The sequence below is a fragment of the Chelonoidis abingdonii genome, chromosome 22, assembly GCF_003597395.2.
Source record: "Chelonoidis abingdonii isolate Lonesome George chromosome 22, CheloAbing_2.0, whole genome shotgun sequence".
Lineage (NCBI taxonomy): Eukaryota > Metazoa > Chordata > Testudines > Testudinidae > Chelonoidis > Chelonoidis abingdonii.
This window is the reverse complement of record NC_133790.1, coordinates 16,720,032-16,746,335: the sequence shown is the minus strand read 5'-3', so window position 1 is coordinate 16,746,335 and position 26,304 is coordinate 16,720,032. Positions and strand designations below refer to the sequence as shown.

General features: G+C 41.8%; 1 protein-coding gene across 1 annotated transcript in view; it reads right to left on the bottom strand.

The window, feature by feature from the left end:
• ARVCF (ARVCF delta catenin family member) overlaps window positions 1–26,304 on the bottom strand; it is a 449,379-nt gene that overhangs the window by 390,246 nt on the left and 32,829 nt on the right. The window contains exon 2 of the mRNA XM_075060041.1: window positions 6,321–6,373. The gene's annotated coding sequence lies outside the window, so the exon portion shown is untranslated. The remainder of the gene's footprint in view (window positions 1–6,320; window positions 6,374–26,304) is intronic.

The window sequence follows — 26,304 nt, the reverse complement described above, 5'->3', positions numbered from 1 at the left end:
AGCAGTCTACAAACATTAATACACATTTCTTTTTATGAGACAGTTACAGAAAGAATTCACCACCATGACACTCTCCCCATCTTTTTTTTTTTTTGTAATTTATGAGGAAAACCAGAGCCACAGAGAGATTAAATGAATTGTGCAAGGTCATACAGCAAGTCAGTAGCAGAGCCAGGAGTAGAATCTGACCTCTTGGCACTTCATCCTGTACTTCAGTCACCAGACATCCCCTAAACAATTCATAAGCAGAAGTAGTTTTAAATCAAAGCTGTGACAGCTCACAATATAAAATTTTACATGCTGAAAGCACAGGCAATCTGCTTCCTTTCAAGTGGATTCCAAAGCTAGTTCACAGCTTGCCAGCCAAGAATGTTGCAGAAAGGTACAGGAGTGCTCTCTTGGACCCTGTCCTGATGGCCAAAAGGGTGTGTTTCAATTGTGTCAGCTCAATTAAGTTAGCTTAACACAATTGAAAAGTTTCACTAAGATACATGTTATGAAGCCATGTTAGCTGGCCACGTTTCAGCCTACTGGGGAGCCTAGGCTAAAACATGACCAACCCAAAACCGCTTCATAAGTCTTAATGGGGCTTTTCAATTGTGTTTACTAATTCCAGAGATCTGACACAACTGAAATACACCTGTTTTGCCCATAAAGCCTTGAAGACAGGGTAGCTGATACAGTCTCGTCACCACTATTCAGCATTCACAGTCATCACTAGCTCAAAGAATGTGCATAAGTGCTCCCAAATCAGAGTTTCTACATCAGATCAATTTAGAGTGATTGCACTAATAATTTTGCTTTTACCACCTCTTCATTAAAAAACAGACGCAAATCAAATTTTAGATAGTGCTGAAAGTTCTTTTGCTAACTTTGATGACTTGGAAGTCCCTGTGGTTTTATCTTTTAATTGGATAACCACTAGACATTAAGATAGACCTGTTATTCAGAGCACTCAATTTAAGACATTCTGAATATATAGCACTAAGTGGACATTACCAGGGAGTGGGATTAAGAGCTGTTCCTCCCTGTCCCCTGTCTATTAAGTGATGGAAGTAAGGAGGACTTCTGTCAGCATTACTGCACACTAGCACTATTAATTTTATATGTCCACCCTAGCTAGGTCAATAAGTCATTGTCTACACTGGGATTTAGCTACTGCAGTAGTTGTATCAGTTCAAATCTGTAGTGTAGAGATGGTTTACACTCAAACAGTATAACTTGCTCAAGTGCAGCTTATACCTGTTTGAAACTAGGCATTGTGACATGGCGCAATGGGTCACAGTACCACTCATTCAAATTTGGCCTGGCTGTCCCTTAGTCATCATGACAATGTGGTCATCATTACAAAGGGGCAATCAGGCCAAACCTGACAGGCGCTGTGACCACATTCGCCTGGTCACAACGCCCAGAACAAGGAGCTGGGCCCAGCTGCGCAGGACAGTAGCTGCTGCTGCGAAGTGAGTTCAGAGTGGGCTCACTTTGCAAAATTCAGATCTATGGAAGTACATAGGGAAATACTTTATCACAGTGACTTCTCTTGAAAATGTATGCCAGCACCGAATGAATCTAGCTTTCTCAGAGTTCTGGGGAGGGAGACAGAACTGACTGAAAGTTTTTGGCAGTCAAGTCACGTAAACATAACTTTATCTCACCAAAAAAGTCAGTTTGCATATGCAGTCTTGTCGATAAGGAACGGCTACACAAAACTGTTGCCCAAGTTCTAGGGCAAGAATGATTGTTTAGCGCCTGAAATTTGAGGATTATTTTCCCTGAGAAACTGTCAATTAGCATAACTTTGAAACCAGCTCTACTCTTTCTGACTACCAGGCTGTAACTATGACAACAAGATCCAGGAACCTACAATAAATATGATAAAGTGTCAATAACTCAGCCTTTTACATGTAATTAGATAAAGAATAAGAAAGACAGAGAAGACCCCTACCCGGGTTTTAGCTTCAGTTTTTAAATTTCTTCCATGCTGAGAATGCTATCACGTCCCCACTTCCCACTAGAATAACTTAAAAAAAAAGAGAGGGGAAGAGAGAAAAAAACCCTTTTGGAAAAATCCTTTAGAACTGGGGAGATTTAGTTTAGATATTAGGAAAAACTTTCCAACTATAAGGACAATTAAGCTCTGGAGTAGGCTGCCAATGGAGGCTGAGGAATCCCTGTCAATGGCGGTTTTTAAGAACAGGTTAGGCAAACACCTGTCTGGGATGGTCTAGGTATGGTTGCTCCTGCCTCAGAGCAGAGGGCTGAACTAGATGACCTCTCAAGGTCCCTTCCAGCCCTACATTTCTGCAATTCTATAAATAGAGAATTTTTAAACAAAACTATTAAATTCTGTAACAGGGATAAACTCTCCATTAAAATCTACAAGTTGGTTTAAAAATCCTACAGACAAGATCTAATTCTTTATTAAACTGTATAGATTTTCTGAAGTAATTTCAGAAGAATCTTAGAAATGAAGCTGGGAGAAAATAAACCTTAATCAAGGTTTTGGCTACCTTTTCCAGTTGTATTTGTATTTTCATATACACCGACACTTATAGGTCAGAGCTGTGCATGGAAGATCACATGGTTATGGAACATTAACCAGAGACACTGTAAGACTTGCCTCAGCACTTAGAGTGGCGATTGGCAAAGATGCCAAAAAATTGCTTCTCTATGCCCGATTCAGCAATCTGGAAGCAATCCCTGGAGAAATCTGGTGCCTCCCCTTTCCACATGATAATATATAGGAAGTGGCCCACAATGCTGATATCAGATGGTAGCAGCATGCAGATCAAGTTCATTATCACTGAAAGCTGGAGAGGAACAGGCTCTTTACAGCTGACTGACAGCAACTCTGCAACTAATAGGCTACAAGGAGCCTTAAAATCAGGTAAGACTTGGTATAGTGGCCTTCCGCTATCTAAGAAAATAATCTAAAATTCACCAGAACACTTCCACTGAGCTATCCATCAGCTGGGGCTGGACAAACCTCAGACCTCATGTTTACAGGAGAAATGACACTATGTGGAAAATACTACTAGAGAATTAAACACTGGGAACAGAGGAGAAGAGAAAAAGACTGAAGCCATGGGAGTGAACTGAAGCCATGGGAGTGAAAAGGGAACAAGAAAAAAAGGGAGGAAACTGGAGGTGAGAAAAGAGAGGAGAGGACTGGGAGAAAGAATCAAAAATAGAAAACAAAAACAAAACAAAAAACCAAAATCAGAACAATATATGGAGACAAAGGGCGGGGAGAGCAGCAGGCTGAAGACAGAGTGAGAGAGAATGGAAAAAACACAGGTAAGATATAGCAATGACACAAGGGAAATGAAGGCCTCTGAACATGCCCAACCCAAACAGGAGAGCTCCAAGCTAACAACTACAAAGTTGCAGCTTACTCAGTGAATCATAATTCAAATACCATTTCTGCCTTCCATTATAAAAGCTCTCCAGCTGTTTCTAGCTATGAATGGCAGACGCCATCCTAATCTAAATACCTTGAAGCCACAGGACTTAAGGGCAGCAAAAGCTATTTGGGGCACACACTAGCCTAGGATAATTCAATAAGAGTAATAAAGATAATTCAATGCTCCAGATTGATGAGTCATCATGAGGAGACATGAAGACAACCACTTTTCAATTTCTTGCTAACTATTATATCTATTGAACTGTTCGCAGAAACTTGCTAACAGAATCCTTGCAGCCACTAATGCTGCAGACGACTCAGAGTTGTGTTATTATTACCGAATAGCTGTTGTCCTATTCCCTGCTTAGCTTAAATATTCCTTTAGGGTATGGACTGCTTGACGCAACTGGAAAGCACACAGAGACTCCCTTAAGATCAGCCATCCATTCATAATGAATATTTGCAGAAAGCAATAAAGGATAGGAGCTAAAAATTTAAAAACCCGCACCATTACATCAAAGTCAACCCCAGATTTGACTTGCTAAGAGCCTTGTTTGTTAGAATATATACAGTAAAACATTTAAAAAATTCTTGCTATTAAATAAGCTATTTTCTAATAGGGAAACAGACAATCAATAAACTGAAAGCACATTTGTCTTGATGTTCTGCTAATGCACATATGCCCACCAGCCACCGCATCTTGGACCACGATCTCATCAGATCACACAATCTAAACAGCTGTATGCAGTTTTGTAGCCATGTTAGTCCCAGGGTATTAGAGAGACACACTGAGTGAGGTAGTACCTTTTAATTAGACCAACTTCTGTTGGTGAAACAGACAAGCTTTCAAGCTTACACAGAGCTCTTCTTCAGGTTTGAGCCTCCCTCAGTGCTCAGAAGGAAAAGCCTGTAGGAAATGGTATATAGGGTATTCAGTAGATGTCACTCTTCCCTTTCAGTCAATACATCCCAGCGTGTGACAGTACACTTTCAGCACTCATGGTCAGAGATCCCACTACACTCCTTGGAAGAATAAGTGTCCTGCCTAACTTCTCTGTTGTTTTACTATTTCATGTCCTAAATTGTCCTGGAGTAACATGTTATGCTTTAAGCAGCATTCCACCCCAGAGGTGGCTGCATTCTACCAATGGATGAAATGGTAAACAGCTAGTATAATAAGAACACTACATATTGGGATATTGCTTTTTCAGGGCCCACTGTAGTTTCCAGGAAGAGCCGAAACGAAGAAAAATAGCTCAGACTGTAACTGCTAATCTGACAAAAGACTCAGCTTTTAAAGAGGGGGGTGGAGGAAGCTTGCTAAATCATCAATGCTAGAACAGCCGTCAAGAACCTTCTTCTGTCCAAGAAAGGCTCATCTAGATGATACGAGGCTGAGAACTGCTAGCGCAGCTGACAAATACCAACTCTATCTGGAAACAGGGGGAGTTTGACAGTTTCTATTTTTACATTTTTGAAAGTTTCCTACTGTGTACTTCCTCTGGAGCTTCCCCTACAATTTTTTAAACCCATCTATGTCTTTTAAAAATACCAATATTGCTATACCCATTCCATGCAAGGTTTATTTAATATATTGGAGTAATATCTGGAGAACCCAATGCAGGATTGGGGACTCCTCGTTCTAGACACTGTGAAAACACATACAAAGACACGGTCCCTATCCCAGAGAGCTTCTAATCTAGGATCTCAAGGCACTTTTACAGACATTAAAAATTTAATCTCCTAACACTTGTGAGGTAGGTATTATCCCCATTTTATTAACGGGGGAAATGAGGCAAAGAGATAAGCAAATCACCCAAGATCACATAAGTAGTCTGTTGCAGAGTAAGAAATACAGGCTATGTCTCAACTACCAATTATGTGTTTTAACTGGTAGATGTTCTTCCATATATAACACAAAGGGGCTTTGAGGAATTTAACTGATATTTAGCACATTCTGATATGACAAGCTATGTCCCCAAACAATCCTTCAGTGATAAGCAATGAGAAAACTATAAACTGTTCTACACTCTCATTAATTTTCTGTTAATGGGAGACATTTACCAAGATGATTATTCATGTCTCCGAAGTAATAGAAAAAGACAAGGAACACTGCATTTTTTTGTTTTTAAAGTGCCACTGCTCTACATTTTAAACAAAAGACGAACAAGACATTATGTGGCTTATGAACAGTTGCCACTATTACTAATGCTCTTCTTTGAGCACTCGATATACACAGGACCCTGTATTAATTATCCTCTGTCTTCCTAGCAGTATGTTGTATGCACAACATCTACCTTATTATGATCAAAACAAAACCGTCAGACTGAACAGAAGCAAATACACATTTTAATCTACATGGTAACACTTTTCAGATTTGTGGAGCGCTGCTCATTTCTGTTTGAGCATCCAGGGACACTGGCATGTGAAGCTAAGTTATAGCATTAGCTAGGGGTAAAAAAAAATATCCATGTGAAGAGTGGGAAAACAAGGCATCCCTCAAGATGCATTTTTAATCACCTATTTTGCTTTCTTTATAATCCCGCCTGTTCCCTTCTCTATCCTTCCCTTGCCTACACACTGGAAGATAAGCTCACTACAGTGCAGCATGGGAAAACTATCACCAGTCAGAAATGAATCAACTGATGCAAAGCTTTGTATCAATGCCTGCCATTTGCATCACAAGGAGAATGTGATGGTATCTCTTCTAGCTTGTGGTCTGTACTGAACATAAATACTGAACCAAACCAACATCTTGCTATACATAAACGAACAGATCCCAGATGAGGTCTTCTTATGGCTACCACAAAAAATGTTGCTTTTTTTCTTTCAGGTCATCTTGTCAGGATTCCCTGTTATATTACACTTTACTAATACCAAAGAATGAGGTTATTTACTCTGGTAAATAATGTCTTACCTTATCAGGTTTCTAACTTGATGCTAGTTCCATGTGACACGTTATTGAGAACTCTGTAATGAAAGGTCAAAACATAATCAGTATCTACCGAGCCAGATTGGGAAACTGTTAACAACATAATTCAAATGTATTTCATCACATTTTAAAGTCAGGCATACTGTAGTTCATTAGCATGAAGCCTCTCTTCATGGTATTGCTTAGTCACTATTGCTCCAGTAACTCATAAAAGGAAAAAATGTATGATACATTTTGTCTGGTTCTAGCTTCGGCAGCTTAAAAAAAACAAGAACCCACGAAGCAAAGATGACCAATTTAAACACTGCAGAAAAATTCTATCAGTACCCAAAACAGTGCCCAAAAATCCTATCACTACTCTAAACAAAGAGTTTTTGTTACAACAATACTGGTTTCATGCCATTTTAGGGGAAAAAAAGACTTGCTCCCAGATGCAGTGTAGACATGCCCTAAGGTTGATACTGCATTTTAATACCCCACTTTATGTTAAAAAATTGATTCTCCTTCTTGTATGGTAGTTGTTGGCAATTTTATTCTGATTGATTTGTACATCTGGAATGATTTCCCTCTGATTTTAGTTTGCATGGATTGTATATATATGAGCAACACTGCTCTGCTTGCTGTTACATTTAATTTTGTCCCATTTTGTCAGAGAACACCGACCTGATTTTGATCCCATTGAAATAAATAGCAGAACTTTCATGGATTACAAAGCAAGCAGGACTGGGCCCCATTTCTGCAACATGAGATTTGTGTTGCCATGGTAAAAGGCTCAAGCTGTAATAAAATTGAACTGTTAAGCTTTGTACAGTACATCAATAACTAAGGCAAAATTTTCACACTCTACCATCCTACATGGGGGAAGGGAAAGGGAAAAAACTACATAAACATTTTAATATGTTTATATATTAAGCATTTTCATACAATTCATGGCTCCTTTTAAAAATGTGGAGCCAATCCTGCTCCCTTTACTCATATGAGTAGGCTAGTAGCCCTATTGATTTCAATTAGACTATTTATACCAATATAGAAAGCAAAATTTGGACCTCTGTTCCTTAACAAATTAAGCAAAGTGATCAAGCATTATGGCATGTCATTATGTACACCAAAGTTTGCTCTTTTTAAATACTATGAGTGAGATTAAGGATAAATTTAGGAATTGCTCTTTATATAAAAATTGTACAGGAAAGTATCTGAAAAATGATGTCTATGATGTACATTTATACCATTTCATCAAAGGGGTCCAAAGCATTTTACAGATGTATGTCTGGATTCACCTTTGCATATATTGGGGCATCATTTCAGAAAAAAATTTCAGGGGGACGGAGCAAAATTGTGTCAGCATACAGAACATTATAGGTGATTATATTACATCTTGCAAAGTCTAGAAGGGGACAAACGTGAAAGACAGAATGGAGCATACAGACTTAGGAAAAGTTGGGAGAGGCAAACCAAAGTCTGATGGGGAGAGACAACTCTCCCCATTGCATATGATGCTCCTGGCATACATTCATACATCCTCATCCACATGATTATTTTAAATGTATCACAGCAGAAATGTTAGTGCATTTTTAAAAAGTTCTTTAGCATTTCAAGGGACATCTGTCAAAAGATCCTGTGTGTCCATACTTATTTGTGCAAGTAGCCCTTATCTAAGTAGTTCCCCTGAAGTCACTGGGTTTACCTGCGTAAGTCAATGTTGTAGGATCAGGCCCAAAACTGGTACAGTAGCCCCTGATTTAACCAAAACTAGCCCACAATTCACACATCTTAAGCATAACTATTAGGAAAGTTTAATTCGTTGTTCCTCCTTCTCCCTTCACAAACTGACTTTTTTTTGTTCTTTTCTGTTAATAAAATGTAAGCCCAGTAGCCTCACCCCTGTGCATTACCCTAATTTGTCAGTATGTAGAAGTGAAGAAGGAAGATGCATTTTAGTAAGAAAGAGGACCTTAATTTCTTCTTTCTAAAAGTTTATACAAAGGCCCAGAAAAATATTTAAAAGCAATTGCTTTAGAGTTCTTTGAGCACAAGTCCAGAAAGTGGTGTTGTTTTTTTGTTTGTTTTTACAAGGATGACCATTATGCTAAGGTCAAAACATATTTTTCCACCACCTGGAATTAGCAAACAGAAATTCCATCCAGGAGAAAAGGGATCATATTTGAAATTCCTTTCATTCCACTGGAGAAATCTCCCAGCTTTTAGAAATTGTTCAAGTTCTGGAAGATGGTTCAACTAAGATTCCCAAAGGGATTAAGAGAAATGGGAGGGGAGCCAGCAGGCTGAAGACACAAGCTTTATATACCAAACATTCTCTTCTATAATTCACGAGGCATGAAATTGCCTCATATATTATTTGGCTTTAGACCAAAAAAAGTCTAGTTTGCCAGTTCAAGAGCAAAACAAATCTATGTGCACAAAAGTGACATGTGTAATGCGCTCACTTCAACGATTTTAGGATTAAAATACTTTTTTTTAAAAAAAAAACAACCTTACATAACATCCTAGTGAGTCTTACATTTTCAGATAGCACCTTCCTATTTCATCCACTTTCCAGGCTCCTGAACAAGGCACTGTGCAGTGTAGTTCCTATTTTATGCACTCAATCCTGTATGCCAGGGGTCCCCAATGTGGTGCCCGTGGGCGCCATGGCACCCACCAGGGCGACTAACTGCACCCACATACTGGCCAGCGGACGAGCCTCCGCTGAAATACCGCTGACAAGCTGCATCATCCAGAGGCATCACTGCCAAAATGCTGCCGATTTTCGGCAGTATTTCAGCAGCGACACCTCTGGATGATGCTACTTGTTGGCGGAATTTCGGCGGATGCTCGTCCGCCGCCACGGTCCTCCGTGGCTCGTCGTGTGGCACCCGCCAGATGAAAAAGATTGGGGACCACTGCTTTATGCCCTCTGCGTAGAATTCCCATTAAGAAAGACATGTAGAAGGAGGCCCTATATGAGCATAATGAATCTCCATGCCAGTGCATTGTTTTTTGCCTGCCTGTACTGTGGCACAGGCATTTCATTTCAGCTATTTTATAGATGGATCCTTCTGGGGCTAGGCTCCTGAGTAAGGGCTGAAGGATCAGGTCTTAACTGAGTATGTGCTCAACTTTTTAATAATTCTGTATTTGAGAAATAAGATGCAAAGCTGTGGAGAACTGCTCCAGGTACATCCACACTACAGCTGGGAGTGAGATTCCTAGCCTCTGTAGACAGACCTGCACAGCAGTATGGATGCTCGAGACCTCAAGCCCACCTTATCCCCTAGGCTTGATAGCCTACTGAAGTGAAATGTTAAACCAGTGCAACTCTGTTTAAACATGGCTTATATTGCTTTAGCATGCTCCTGTTAATTAAATTATTATTTAAACAAATTAAACCTATGTGAGCCAGGTTTAAACTGGGGTAGTATCTACTCACAAAGTTGCACTTGGTTAACAAACATAATGCAATATTACACTTTTAATTAAACCAGTGCAACTTGTGTTTTGACCAAGCCTAAGAGGGTGCCATTTTTACTTAGTCACTTTTCTGAATAGAGCTGCCTTTAAGTACAAAATAATTCCATTAAAACAAGCTTCCTAATGTGAATGCACTTTAAAAATTATCTTTAAAAAAGTGCATTAAGTCTAACAAGTTATAGACCATGTATGATGCTATTTGAAATCCTACAGCTATCAAAGCCTCAGCAACAGAGCTTCCATCACAGAAAGCATACCCAGCCTTTTTTAACTGTACTTCATTACTGATATAATTATTTAAATCGAATGTACAGGCAACCTATAGAACCACATGAAGCTCATCCTCAAGTCTTCTTACTGTTACTTTTACAACAATAGACAATTTAGCTTTTTTAAAATTTACACTTTTTTCTATGCAGATTATAATGCAGTAGTTTTACCATCTCAGTGCATGATTCAACAGGTGTATCAAAATGACAGATACAAGTCCTCAGTGAATTCAGGGGTTGTTAATCAGAAAATAGGTTTTCCCCCTTGGAAAATTAACAAAAATAAAGAGATTCTATTTGAAAATGTCACCAGGATGCCTCAAGTTAGTCATAGTTACGGTGCTTCATGCCCAATTCTCCTCTATAGGCCACATTCACTGGCTGGATAACACTTCCAAAGATGCACCATGAGCATCCTTCCTGCTGATCCATCCCATTGCATTGTGGGACACTCTATACCCCAGTGGATCTTAAACTTTGTTGCACCCTGACCTCCTTCTGACAACAAAAATTACTACATGACCCCTGGAGTGGGGACCAAAGCCTGAGTCTGAGCCCTGGCTTCAGCCCTGGGTAGTGGTGCTTGGACTCCAGCTTCAGCCCCAGGCTCCAGCAAGTCTAACACCAGCCCTGGTGATCTCATTAAAATGGGGTCCAGACCCACAGTTTGAGAACTGCTGGGCTACACCCTTATATTCATTCTTTTTACAAGACTATGGTAAATCTTATTCAGAGCATGTCTTGTGAGGTATCACTTGAAAACTCGTAATTTACTGATCACTATTGGCCTGATAAAATTACTCCTACGGGAGTTCTGTGCTACTGTGCATGTGCAGAATTCATGCCCAGCGCAGAATTCCCCGCCCCTGAAAATACATTCTGCCCGAGAAGTGCTGCAATTCCATCTTTCACCCATCAGAGGCCACTGAGGCACCAAAACAGCCAGCAGGAAGCTGCATTCATCACAGTACCCTGCCACAAAGCCAGATTAGGACAGACAGACTGGGGCACATGGTGCTGCAGGAGGGTCACAGACTGGGGTTCAGAAGAGCTAGTGGGGTGAGAGCAGACTGGGGCACAGGCTCAGGAGCTAGTAGGATGACAGCATTGAGCCAGGGGCTGAATAGGAGGGAGGCTGCAAGGACACATGGGGATAGGGGGTGCAGGGACGCACAGAGACAGGGTAGATGTCTCAACTAGCTTGCTTGCTAGCATATATATACCTGCCCCTGGAAATTTCCACTACATTCATCTGACAAAGTGGGTATTCACCCATGAAAGCTCATGATCCAAAACGTCTGTTAGTCTATAAGGTGCCACAGGACTCTCTGCTGCTTTTACAGATTCAGACTAACACGGCTACCTCTCTGATACTCAACTGAATGGGACAGGCATGGGGGAGGCTCCCCAACTCCTTAATGATCCCTTCCCTTCCCCCCAAAAAACCTGTTCCATACTTCTACCACCCTCACCCTACAATCCTCTAGGTTAATTCACAGACTCCTTCCCTCTCCCTCAGCTCCTCCCCCAAGCCTTTGCACTGCTTCTGAGAGGTGTGGGAAATATGCTCCTGTATTGTAATTTCTATATTAAACTATTTGTCAAAAAAAAAATTACCTGAATCTTTTTTTTTTCTGTATTGTTACAAATATACTTGTTGACAGGTATTTTGAAATAAATTACCAAAATAATTGAAACTGGCATGATTATATTATGTCATTTTGACAAATAAAATATGCAGAATTTTGAAGAATTTTAAAATGTGTGTTTAGCACTTTTAATTTTTTGGCACTGAATTTTTTATTTTTTGGCACAGAATTTGCCCCCACCCCATCCTCCAAATATAAAATATGTGTGGCGACATTGTATGTAAAGTCATAAGATTCACCTGTATGATGTTACTGAGACATGATTCAAGTATAGAAAAGTAAGCACAAACCAGTTCCTCAGAGACAAAAGGCAACTGATGTCTCAACCAGGTGTTAACAAAATGAAATGGACTATTACCGGGTTAAGTGGCCATTCTTTTGCAGGAAGAAGAGTGTGAGTGAGAAATTTACATCTTGGTAATAGAACAGCTGGAGGTTCCCATGTAAACAGACTGGCTGTCGCCTGAACCCTAGCTGGAGATGATTCTCTAAGAGGAGGAAAAGATATAAAAATGAGAAACAGAGGCCACAAATCATCTCTACTCATGTCATCAACCATGTCTGAAAGACAAAAGAAGCATCACTGAACCGGCAGAGGGGTCCTGGCTGAAAGATCCAGCCAGACTGCTGTGAGCATGTGGTAAGAAAAACCGTTTTTGGTTTAAATTCATTAAGCTTATAAAGTTGGGTATTAGTCTGCATTTTACCTTTTATTTCTTTGTAATCAATTCTGACTTTCATGCCTCATTATTTGCAATCACTTAAAATTGATCTTTATGTAGTTAATAAACTCGTATTATTGTTTTAACTAAACCAGTGTGTTTGGTTGAAGTACTTGGAAATCTCCATTTGAGATAATGAGATTTGTGCATATTGTTTTCTATTAGTGAAATGACAGACTTTTTATGAACTTGTATTGTCCAGAAGTAAAGAGCTGGGTAGCACAAGACTCACATTTCTGGGGACAAGTCTGGGACTGAGAGTTTGCTGGAGTCACTCTGCAATATAATTCAGGACTGGCAGGTTAGAAGCACTGATATAATTTAGCTGAGAGTGATTTTGCATGCTAGAGGCTATGTGTGAACAGACCACGAGTAGTAGTTCTCACAGAAAAGCAGCATAAAAGTTGAAAACTGAGGGGACACAGCTGTTCAACATTCCAGATTGTACCCTGGGTAATGTTAGGGGGAGATCTAATCTGTCTGAGGAACCTGGCCTATAGAGAAGAATGGGGTAAGAGGGACCCATACCACAACTTCCATAAGGTCCAATGGTAGCATTGCTTAAATGAACATTTTGAGTTTTCAACCCGAAACTTTTCAGTTTTCTGGTGTTCAATTTTTTCATTAAAAGTCTAAATTCTCCAAGTAAAGCAGATGCTTAATGAAAATCTTGGTTTAGTCAAAAGACCAATTCTGTAGAAAAGTTGTTTCAGTGGAAAATTTCAGCCAGCCCTTGTTTCCATTGTAAAAATTTTCCCCAACAAAAGTGAAGTCTCATCTCCTTTTAAGCTGTTAATTTTACAACAGGGTGAATAATAAATTCATCTGCTGCAAATCCAAGTAATTAAGGCTACGTGAAGGGAAAATGGAGAAGGAAAACTCCAGGATAATCCCCTGGCAATTTACTCATTGCACAGTCTGACTACATTTACAGCAGAAGAAACAGCAGGTTCAGACTCCAGATCCCACATTCGTAGAACACACTGGATGCACAGACCATACACCTGAAGGATCTGTGTCTATGCACTGGCCTTGAGTCCTCCAGTTCCCGCCTTGGAGTTCTGATGTCAGGAACTCTACATACAGGATACAGGTAAGCGGTGAATTTACAATACTTAAGTAGGCAGATAATAGATTGAAAAGTATTTGCCTCTGAAGATTCCACTTTTCCAAGCAGGAGGAGATGTTGTTTCCCCTGTTTCCTGCACTCCATCCAAAGTCTGATCTCCCTGTATTCTATCTACAAAGCTCAATTACTCTGCCTTTATGACAAAGTTAATTTCATCCCACACCTAGAAAAGGGAACTTACAAGTCTAACATCTATGCTACATACTTCCAAAACACAAAGAACTTGAAGAAAATGCAGAACACAGTCCTGGATAAAGAGGTGATAGGTACTTAGAACCCTTTATAGTCCTCTTCCCTACATGCCTCATTTTAACATTATGAAGTTTGCAACAACCAAACAGAATAGCTAAAAGGAGCTATTCTAACACTTATGCCTGTCAAAAACCAATAGCCTCTCCACCCTATTAGGTAAAAGACACATGCAAACTGCTACTGCTGCAGTGAAAGAACATATAGCTGGAAGCTCTGCTCCCCTTTTCCTGCCTCTGTAATCATAGGCACAAGCCTTGGGAGCTCATTAGCTGTACTTCCCAGACTGATGTCAGTGACAGAAATAACCCCTTGGCCAAACTACTGACTTTGAGAGTAAATCTGAGAATTAGAAGTGAATTTAAATATGTTCATTCACTCATTCCTTTTTGTCAAATTCCAGATTCCATAAGACAAAATAGGCTAATTTCAACAATAGGGGCCAAATGCTGCTCAGCAACTCACTACATGTTTCACCAATGACCCTGTACACAAAGCATAAACATTTACACATATGTAAAGTGGCTGTAAAATACTACCAGACCTGGTTGGTGGCATTTGATATCCACTTTGTACTCATACACCTGACTGTGCAAGGTGAAAGGCAGTGGAAATTGAGGCACAATTTGTAAAAGCAAGTAAAGACTCTGTACCAGGTCCTGCTCTTGGATATACCACTGTGAATCTGAAACAACTGATTTCAAGGGAGTTCCATGGCCTCAAAGGTATTGTGCTGCAGCTTCCCACCTTGGGAAAGTACATTTTAATCTCACCCCACTCCTCCAGCTATAATCACTTCATCCACATTAGCCCCAATTACTCAGTCTTTACAAGAATTAAGTATGGTTGCCCTTCTGATGAGTGATACATGTGAGGGATTCCTAGTGAAGAAGAAATCAATGACATGGAGTGCACATATATTCTGAGTTCTGGTTTTACTTATACCAGTTCTGGAACAGAGGTGGTCAAAAACTGGCAGAGAATCCTTCTTTTCAGGAATCGCTGTCCTTGCCAATTCTGGGTCCCAGGAAGATACTCTGCCTCAAGAATCAACTACTATTAGAGACCCAGGCAGAAAGCCAATGCTTTTGGTTTGTGCACAGTTCCTGCTACTCAGACCTTGTAAAACAAAGCTCCCATCCCACATGGTATTTCTTCCAAAGATCACTAAGAAAAGCACTCTGAAAAGTATATGTAACCGCAGTACCAGGTGATACCTGCTATAGTGTTGTTGTTTGTTTAGTTGTTGGGTTTTTTTTATGATGGCAAAGGGATTATGACCATATTGTACTTTTGGTGTTGGGACAGGCCACTCAAAAAAACTGTGCTTAATATGTTCAGATTTTATTTCCAATTATGTGACCAGTGAGAGCAAAGGTTTATGTTGAATAGGTTATCGGAAGATCATAATGAACTTAGCATAAGTCACTGATCCTGACAGAATATACCTGCCTTTTACCACTCAGTGAAATCAGTGCATTTATTTCATTGTTCTTCCAAACAAAAGAACCCAAGGCCATTGCACCTTAGGAGCGTAAAAATACATATGTGCTTGTTTGAATTAATTTACAAGGAATTAGTACATTTTTTGTGGGTTTTTGTACTTAAGGTATTATTGCCAAGATAAACAAATTTAAAAGAATAACATTTGGGGTAAAACCAAAATATGCAGACCAGATTTTTTTCCTCATAAATAGTGTACTTCCAAGAACCTTAGAGATTTGTAATCAGCAAGCACAGACATTCCAAACGTGTCTGTAGCCTTCTGGGTCACCACACAGCTAAAACTATCAAAGTAAGGCATAAATTGGGCGGCATCCTGAATTTGCAGTACACACACACACACACAATATAATGCTATATTAAGGCCGAGAAAGGCATTCCACTCTAAGGGTCAATATCTCATCATTTACACCAATACAGATGCAAATTAACTCCACTGATACTACTCTGTTCACATCAGTATTTAGCCCCACACCTCTTTTTAAAAAATAAATAAATAATTGGAGATATACCTGTCTCCTAGAACTGGAAGGGATCTTGAAAGGTCATTGAGTCCAGCCCCTTGCCTTCATTAGCAGAACCAGATCTCTAAGTGGCTCCCTCAAGGACTGAACTCACAGCCCATGCTCAAACCACTGAGCTATCTCTTCCCCTCCCCTTTTTCAGGCTCTCTCAACAAATGTTTTGGGGGTTGAGACTGCATCTGTCTTATCCTCAGCCCAACAATTCATATTTTTTTGGTGAGTGTAGAAGTCTAAGTACAAACCTCCTTGGCTATTTGAATTAGATGACCACATTAAACCTAGAAGGGATTAGAATTACTTCTCCTTATATACAGTTTCAAGGAATGCTAAAGGTTCAGAAGAGAAGGTTATTCATCTTGTGCAGGAACTGAGGTTCTTCGAGATGAGTATCCCTGTTGGTGCTCCATTCCAGGTGTTGGTGCACCCCTGCATGTTCGCTTGCAGAGTTTTACAGCAATACTCGTAGGGGATGTGCACACGCAGTGCCTATCTCACGTGCTGTTGTCTGTTGAAGTGTCGTGTGCATGACCTGGACCCCTCAGTTCCTTCTCCATCTCAGAGCCTGTATCCAGCTCCAAAGTAGAGAGGAGGGTGGGTAGTGGAGCACTTACAGGGACACTCACCTTGAAGAACCTCAGTTACTACACAAGCTGAGTAACCTTCTCGTCTTCAAGAGAGGTGTCCCTGTGGGTGCTCCACTCCCGGTGACTATAAAGCAGTGCCCTTTAGGATGTTGGGGTTTCGGAGCAGGAAATAAAGCAGCGTAAAGTACCGCTTGGTCAAGTTGAATATCTATTTTAGTGCCTTGTGTGATGGCATAATGTTTGGTAAGAGTGTTCTGATGCCCAGGTAGCAACCTTGCAGATGTCTGTCAATGGGACACTGTTTAGAAATGCTGTGGAAGTGGAGATGGACCTCGTAGAATGTGCCCTGACAGTTGTTGGAGGCTGAACGTCCTTTAGCTGACAGCATAGTCGAATACAGCCAGATATCCATTTAGAGGTGCTCCCTTGGACCATTCCCTATGGATACAAAGAGTTTAGGAGAAGCCTGAAATGGTTTTGTTCTGTCCAGATAAAATGCCTGAGCTCTTCTAATTTCCAGCCTGTGCACAGTCACCTCGAACGAGTTTGCGTATGGCTTGGGGAAGAAAGTTGGGAGCTGCAGAGGTTCGTTAATGTGGACGGATGAGTGCACTTTGGGTAAGAATTTGGGATGGATGTGTAACATAACTTTGTCTTAAGAAAGATGGTATACGGGGTTTGGCCATAAGTGCCCCTATCTCCCCAACATGTCTTGTGCATGACTTCTAGGGCCCATTTGTGGGTGGTAATAGCTGCCCACGTGGTGTAAAAGGGGCGTAAATAGTCTGCAAAGAGCTGGATGATGGTACCATGCGTTGGAACCAGCAAGAGGTGTCTTCTAGGCCCTCGACCAAAGCTTCAAATTCATTTATTGGAAGAAGGGGGCTGAGACACCATTGCTGGTGGTGGGCGATGGCATTGTGGCCTTTGTCTTTGCCTCTGTTGTTGTTGCTGCTTGTATAGTCTCTGCTGAGTGTAATAAAGGTATCTGGGGCATTGGTATGGTTGACACCTGTATTCATGGCCGTCCTTAGGGGGCGTGGGGCCCGGGGTAAATCTTAACGTTTTTTTATACAGGTGAAATCTGGTTACAGTGAACTTCAAGGGCAGCTGCTGGCTACAGGTTAAATATTGATAGCACCCAGCTGTATAATTATAATGTTTTTATATTGTATTTCTTTTTTATAATTATAATGAAGTTCATATAATTAAAAAAAAAAAACCTCATCAATCACGATCAGTGTCGCACCACTTACTTTCTGAAATCCCCCTTCCTGGACTTCCTTGCAGCAAACTCACTTCCCAGGTGTATATGGTCTCGCTACCCTCAGTGGATTTTTTAAAAATGTAATTGACATTCACAATACTGAGAACCCATGTCTCCAGAACTGGGTGGTTCTTGGAGGGCCTATATGTGCCCTGGTGCAGGGGGACTCCAGGACCCTCCATGATGGAGGAGGGACTCTAATATCTGTTTTCTCTGGGGCCTGGGAGAGGGATGGGAGGCGGAAAAGCAGATGGATGGGGATACCAGGGCTGGTGGGTGGTGGAGAGTGCACAGTTGTGGGACCCTGGTCCTGGTACTACGATGAGGGGGACCCCAAAGCTGGAGAACTGAAAGGCAAGAAGGACCCTGAGACAGGGGGTGATGAGGGCTGGCCCTGGCCTGGAGTGGCCTTGGAAGACCCTACCCAGTGCTGGGAGAGGGGAGAAAGGGCAATGCAAGGGGGAGGTGTGGGGCACTGGGAGGACACCAGTGCTGGGCGAGGGACAATGGAGACTACTGGCTGGCACTTACCTGTGCTAGGGGCCCTCTGCGCTGGTGGAGGGTCCCATCAGAAAAGGGAAGGGTCTTTCCGAGGTGGAAGGGCAGGGTCAGGATCAGCCTGGGTCAGCCTGCCCTGGCACTAGTGCAGGGGGGCGCTTGGACCCTATGGTGGCAGGTGATGTTGGGAGCCGGTGGAGTGGAGCAGGTTGGGGACGGGTTGCTTGCTGCTGCTGCCACAGAGACTGAGCCTAACCCCTGGGGGCTGCGGGCAAGAAAAAGAAATTAACGCCCAGGCTGGTGAGTGTGGGGCATGGACCTGACTCCTGCTGCCAGATCCAGGCCCCCCGCTAGCCTCCTGGGCCGCCCTGCTTCCCCACCCTGGGCATCCCCCTAAAGCACAGGGCCCCCCAAAGTGCGGGGTCCGGGGCAGTTGCCCCAGTCTGTCCTATGGACGGGATGGCTCTGTCTGTACTGTCTTCTCCTTGTGGCAGGTGTTTGGATACCAAGAGACTGAAGTGTGGCACACGAGTCCTTCATAGTGTGAAGAATCTCATTCATCTTAGCTGCGAACAGCCTCTCTCCATCGAAAGGACGGTCCTCCACTGTGTTCTCTATTTCGCGGGGGAATGTGGAAGATGTGAACCACAAGGCCCTTTGCATGACTGCAGCTGTGGCAGTGGATCTGGCTGCAGTGTCGGCGGCATCCTGAACTTGCAACACCGTGTGGCCGATGGTTTGGCCTTTGGAGACTAATAATTTGAACTGTTGTCTCTTTGCTTCCGGAATATCATCAATAAAATTGTTAAACTTAGCATAGTTCTTGTGGTCATACACTTGTGTCTTCTCAGTGGGCTGGAATATTGGACTCTGAATTGGGTTGTAGAGCAGTATTTGTCAAAGGTCTGCCTTGTACAGAGAGGTGGAGCTGAATGTGTTGCATTGGCCCTCTGTTTGTGCCGTCTCTGCCACACTTACGAGCCGGAGTTGTACGTAAATTTCGGAGATCTTAGATGGACTAGTATCTTCACTACTTTTTACGGTAGGTGAAATTATGGCTGGATTGTGCCAGATGTTTTTGCTGGGTTCCATTCAACTACAGAGTAGCTAGAGTTTAAGTTCTTTTACCCTGCCCAAAGGGTTAACCAAGGAACCAAACTGGCACAGTAGGATCAATCAGGAAATATGGATTTTTTTTCAAAGCTCAGGGTGAGAGATGTTTGGCTCTGTGTCTTTGTCCCTGTGCTCCAGTACTGAGAGGGACTTTTCTACCCTCATGCTAAGCTCTCGTTTTACAGGCACGTTTCCAGTATGTAAGTGACCAGTACACAAAGTAGTCAGGGCGTACGCTTTTAATGGTGTTTTGCTGCTGATTGGGGTCGCGATTCTGTTGACTGGCTCCAGGTGGTAGTCTTTCCGTGATGGTATTGAGTAGATTTAATGGGAATTGTTTCTTGGGGTGGGAAGCTGTTTACTCTTCGTTCTCTATGTTTATATCCATTTCTATAGTTAAACCCTGTATATCTACCATCTATTACAGAAGAACTTGTTATGCTATGTCTTCCTTCTTTTTATAAAGTTTGCTTTTAAGACCTTTGATTATTTTGTTTCTTAGTGACCCACAGGAATTGGTGGAGAAAAGAAAGACGGGGAGGGAAAGCTTGCTCTCTGTGTTACTCTCCTGTGACACAGGGCGGGTAAAAACTAAGGGGGAAGAGAAGAATCTTTTCTGTTCCTTGTCTTTGGTTTTCTCTTGTTGAAGAAGGACTGCTTTCTAGTATTGTAGATATACAGGTTCGCTCAGTAACTCTCAGGTTAGCCCAGAGAGGAAATTCTGGGTGGGAGAGAGGTGGAGGGGAATGGTTTATTTCAATTTGTTGTGAGACTCAGAGCCTCTGAGTCTTGGGGTCCCCCAGGGAAAGTTTTGGGGAGACCAGAGGGAGCCAAAACCCTGGAATTTTTAGCTGGTGGCAGCGAGATCAGATCTAAGCTGGTAATTAAGCTTAGAGGGGTTCATGCTAGCTTCTCAGGTTATGAACGCTAAGGTTCAAATCTGAGTAGGAAGCTATGATAGTCCATGATAGCATTACCCATCAATGCTGCTATCTTAAAGGAGGAGGAAGTTTGTAAGATGTTGATTAACTCATGCTGAGTTTCCAACACCTCCTCAAGGGTGATCTTAAGTTCATCAGCCACTCTTTTAAACAGGTCCTGAAACTGGGAAAAATCATCTGCTGTTGTTCATGGTGGAGGCATTATAGCCTCATCAGGAGAAGAGGAGGAATTCGTGGGTGGTGAGATGTCTGGGGCAGTATCTACTGCCTGCTCTGCCATGAGGTCTTTCTGTATGTTCTCCTCCACCCTGTGTCAAGGTGGAGGTGGAGATTTTGATGCTTCCCTATGAGGACTAGTGTGTCTGTTGTGACGTCTTCTATATGACTCCCATGGGAGGTCCCAGCCATAGGTGTCCATACCAGGGAGGGACGTCACGATCAGAAGATGATTGAGATCTGGGTAGTGCAGTGGCCATGGGTGTTCTGACAGGGGAAGAGTGGTGAGGGGAGAATACCCCTTCAGCCTCATCGTCCTCGTCACTGGAGAATCACGATGGAATTGGAGACAGATGCTGATGTGGAGCCAATGGTCTCAGGGAAACAACAGTACCCAAGAGAGGAGACTGCAGAGTGGATGAGAGAAGAGAACCCCTATGGTGCAGGAATGGATGCAGTACCAATGGTATGGGTGCCGTGGGAAACGGTGTTATCTGTCCCATCAGTGCGGAGGTCTGTGTTGGTGCTGATGCCGCTGGTGTTGGCACCATGGTTCCAGAGGTCTTTGGAAGTAGCGCCAAGGCAGGAGCAGTCACTGGTGCCGTCTCCTTTGGAGGCTCCAGTGGTGCCATGGTGGAGGCCAGCAACTTGGAGCCATTCACTTCAGTACCAGGGTGGTGGGTGCTGGCGGTGGACATCTTATAGATGGTGCTGGAACTGCTTGGGGTATTGTACGTGCTGAAGCACAGTGCAATTGACACTGATGAGAGCGATCTCATTTTTTACTCATTTGCGCTCTCTGAGACAATGTAGGAGGTCACTTTTTGCTGGTCCTGTTGATTTTGGGGCCTAGGTGGCGAAGGAGCCGGTGACCCAAGGGACTGTTGTCCCAGCTCGAAGGCCAGTCTCAGGGACTTCACCATGAGAGTGAGTTTGAGCCTCAGGTCCCTGTTTCTTTATGCCCTCACTTTAAGATTGCTGCAATGGGCACACTTCTGGGGAACATGGGATTCACCCAAACAGCGGACCCATTATGAGTGTCCGTCTGATACTGGCATCACTTCTCCACATGTGGTGCACTGTTTGAAACCCGGTGAGCCTGGCATAACAGGGCGAGTATCCAACTATGAGTTAAAAAAATAATTTTGTTCTTTCAATAAAGAAACTAAAAAGAACTAATTGTCTAAACTGGCTAACACTAAATAACCATTAACTAATCAGACCGAAAAACTAGGTATAAATGGGACTATGGAGCTCCGTCTCAGGCGAGGGATGGCTGAGAGGAATTGGGGGGTCCAGGTCACGCACGCAGACTTCGCACATTTCAACAGACAACGAGGAAGGCATCGCATGTGCAGGCGCCATACGGGCATTGCTGTCAAACTCTCTGAAGGCACAGGGGCACACCAACACCTGGAGTGGAGCACCCACAGGGACATCTCTAGAAGAAGAATAAATATTATCACACTAAAAGGGCCAAGTGCCTTCATCTCTCATTATAATAAAGGTTACTCTGTCACACAGGAGTATTGGTATAAGGCTGATTTTTTACCTTCCTGTCCCAGTCACTTGACTCAGCTCAGCGTTACTGTTACATCCATTGACATCAGAGAATGTTGTGAGAAGAAAGCTCCTTTGGACTAACGTAAAAACAACTTCCTCATTTCCATTTTAAATTGGTTTAAAATGGTGATGGGAGAATAGCGTGTAGGAGCCCTTCAGTCTTCACCGGGGAACAATCTTGGGCCAGAAACACCTGGCCCTGCTTTCCGTACCTTTGCATATTAAACCTCTCCATCATTCTTGTGAAACAGGTCAGAATGAAGAGAATTTATTATGCTGCTCCTGGAGATGTAGGAAGATGTGTAATGAACCCTTCTTGTCCTTGCCAATTTTTATGGGTCCTCGGGAGGGAAATTCCTAAAAAGCCCATGAAAGGGGTATTCCTCCCTTTCCAATTTGCCTGGGTTTACATGAAAACAGCTCAAGTTCACTGGAGAGCTAGGCAGGTAAGGTGACCTCTTACTTTAACCAGCCCTGCTAAGAGAAAGGTTGTGGGTTAGTTTATTTTGATTTTTTTGGTAAGTCTGATTTTTGGGAGGGATGGACAAAGGCTCAGATCCACAAAGTTATTTAGGCTTGTAACTTCCACTGATTTGCATTAAAGTAAAGAGTCTAAATATCTTTGCGGATCTGGGCCTCAGTGAATAGATGTGGGAGATTCCTGGAATTAGTTCTTTCATGTTGTTCTTTAATATTAAAGTGTTTCAACTCTTTATAAGAAAAAGTTAAGGTTTATGCATAGGACTAAGACAGGAACATCTGGATTCTAATCCCAGCTGTGGTTCCATTTTATGCAGCAAGTTATTCATCATTCTGTGCCTCAGTGTCCTTTTTTGTAAATTTGGGGTGAAAATACTCAATTCTCTCCTATTGTGATGCAAACATGAACTTCCAAAGTGATAGAGGCAAAGTTTAGTTTTCTGAGGTCAACCCTTGATTTCAATGAGAACTGAATCCCAGGGCAGAACTAGGACCTATAATATCTGACCTGTATTATTGATCATCCCATATAAATACCAGAGTCAGTGTGTTTGGATGCTTCTGGTGACTCACGTTCTAGTCACAAGAGACAAATATATAATCCTAGAAAGGGCATCTTCAATCACCTGTGAGGTGTGCTACTTCAAGTACACTAGAGGATAGGCTCTTTCAAAGATGACTATTTCATTTAATAATTTTTGTAAGCAGTCTGTCCTGAGTGGACAGATTATAGTTAGGAGGCCTGATTGTGCAAAGATGCCCATAACTTGATTCATGTGAGCAGTTTCATGGTTTCAACAGGATTACTCAAATATGTAAAATTATTAATGTGCATTTGTTTTCAGGGTTGGGCCTAATATGTGTATTATTTCGCATAAAAGAAGGGTCTACTCCAACTCCTCCATAGTTCTGTGCCTAGTTCTACTACTGACCTTGCAACAAAAAATAATAATTGAGTGCTTCTGTTCATCCATCCGTAAGATAAGCCATTTTATTTGTGAAATGCCCCTTCCTTCATTTCCATTTCTCTTGTTTTCGAAAGCCCTTCAAACATTTCTAAATAAGCCTTAAAATAAATGCTTTCAGATACACCAAAAACCTTGGGAGTCGAGCATGCACTTCTGACAGCAGAATTTTACCTTTATTTTTTAACTATCTTGTACTTAAAGTAAATAGGAGATACCAAGCAGACAGATTAAATTAAGCCCTAAAGACATAGCAATTTGAGTTACCAAATAACTTCAAGTTACCCTACTCTATCCCCAGAAAAGTTTAGACACATTAAGGGCAAAATTCAGAGCTATTGTAAGCAGGTGCAACTCCATCCTCTACAATTTGGCCTTTATGCTCTTAGAAAACACAAACAATTATTTCATGACACTACCCGTCTATCCTTGTTTGTGCCTTGTGAAATAATCAAACTTCCATCCCTTGCTTTGGGAAATAAAGAGACTAGAAAATAATGGCTTGGAAGACACATGCAACACAAGAAAAGTATCAAGTCTTCTACTGACACCAAATTTTCCTTTTTAACCTTTACTTTGCCTAAAAGAAAGGAAAGAAAGACAAAGAGTTAGAGCTTCCTAACATGATCCCTCCTTTCCCTCAGAGAAAGGAAGCAACAGTCAGCAGAAACCCAGACAGCCAGGCCTCCAATTTAGTAGTCCTCATCCTTTTAGAGAAAGGAAGTGGTGACTGGTGGAGATGCAGGACCAGAGCCTGCAACTCACTCCTCCACTTCCTCCCAGGGACAGGAGCAACAGCTGGCAGAAGTGTGAAAAAACTCTTTGGAAGTTTCTTCCATATTTTAAGCCTTGTCATGACTTGTGAAGCACATCCTGGCAGAGACTGGAAGTGATCCTGCACTGAACCTTCTTATTCCACAATTTAGAAATGTCCTCTTAACTAAATGACTAAAATAGGAATTTGGGACCAAAGTCTAGAAAGTCCAGGAATGCAGAACAAACTCCAGCCTCATCTCCCAAACCCAGAGGAATGGAAAACCAGCAGGAATCTGTAGTTTAGCATTGCAGAACACAATCAAGTTTGAGGCTTTTAAGAAGCATATCTGAGGATATTTCTGAATAAAAAGCTAGGGAAATCCATGCCAATTGTGAAACAACCCAATAAAGGAGAGCCAAGGGGTTCTATGCAGCAAATCCTAATTCACAGTTCCTTCTACTACCCCCAGGCACTGACTTGGAAACAGAGAGGGGACATAGAATGCTAGACCAAAACTTATGCCCAGGAAACAACCCAAAACATTTAAAAGGCATATTTTAAATCTTAGCTATAAATCTTATAGCTACTAAAGAAACCAAAAGATAGCTGAAACAGGGCAACTTACCTCAAAAAATAAATATATTGCAGGACTTCAGCAAAGATATAAATCAATTAGCAATATTCCAAACAGCCACGGGCATGATACAGAAGAAGGGTTTGCATGGGTACATCTGTTTTCCTGTTATCTTCCATGTGAGAAAAGAAGCAGCACTGCAATTTTCCAACAGCAGAAGAGAAGTCCTATATGCCAGGTATTCAAGAAATACGTCATGAAGACACTACATGAAGCCTAGAGGCCATCCTTACAGAAAATCACCACTGACAGGATACATTTTCAAAATCTCTGCCAGGTAAAGGAATTTTTTTCAATGATTATCTTAAGTGTCCCTTTAATTTCCTTTTCATTGCTTTTGGCAGTAAGCCTTACAGATGTAAGACATATAGAATTCATCAAAGACACAGGAGAAAGCAGACACTTCAAAGCCCAGCCACACAGTTTTAAACATTCTATCTGCCAGTTTTAAACTTAATGCCGAAAAACTTACGGCAAAATTAAAAAGGGAATAAAAAGTGATTGGGAAGCAAATTCCAGCTACCGTTTTACTGCAGTACTTCATAGTTTTAGAATGCACCTACACACTCAGTGTATCTTATGGCAGTATTACAAAGAATAATTACATTCAGTTGACCTTTATTTATCTGTTTGGAATTAAATTGTGTTCAGCTGAGAAGTATTTACATAACCAGTAAAATTAAAATCATAGTTTGTAGGGACTTGTAGCCTTTTCCTCTAATAGACTAGATACCAAGTGAAGAGTTTCATAAACTCCAAATACCATTACTGTGCTCTACTCACTCCCAACATGAGCTTATCATATTTAGACTTTGGATTATTAGATCTCTCTCCCCATTACAACCTTTCTGTCAGAAACTGTGACTGGTACATCATGATCTTTTGGGACAGATTCTGCAATTTAAGAGGTTTGTGCTGGCTAAACTTGAAATGGCAGGTATGAATTACAATGCCTTCCTCTTAACCTTCCAGTCTGTACAAGAATAGTTGTTAAAATCTTGTCCCATTGAATCCCTTCACTGGCTTTGTTTTGTATTTTGTGTTGCAACATGCTGTGTACATTTCTGGTGCTTTTACATTGCAACCTTGTTGGGGAAGGCACTGTTTATATGCTTGGCAGGCTTCACCTAAGTAAAAATAATCGAGAGAAGGGTGGCTGTAGTGAAATAATCAGACTTATCAACTGTAGGGAAAGGCTGGTGGCCTAGCACCCCATTAACAATTTTCTCTCAATGACACATAAGAGTACTAGAGTAAATGGTTAGCACTGAGCAGACACTCTAAGGGCTTGTCTACACTTACAGTTTTGCAGCGCTGGCCGTTACAGCTGTGGTCGTACAGCTGTGTACGGCCAGCGCTGCAGTGTGTCCACACTGACAGCGACCAGCGCTGCAGTGTGTCCACACTTGCATCAGTTGCAGCGCTGTTGTGAGTGGTG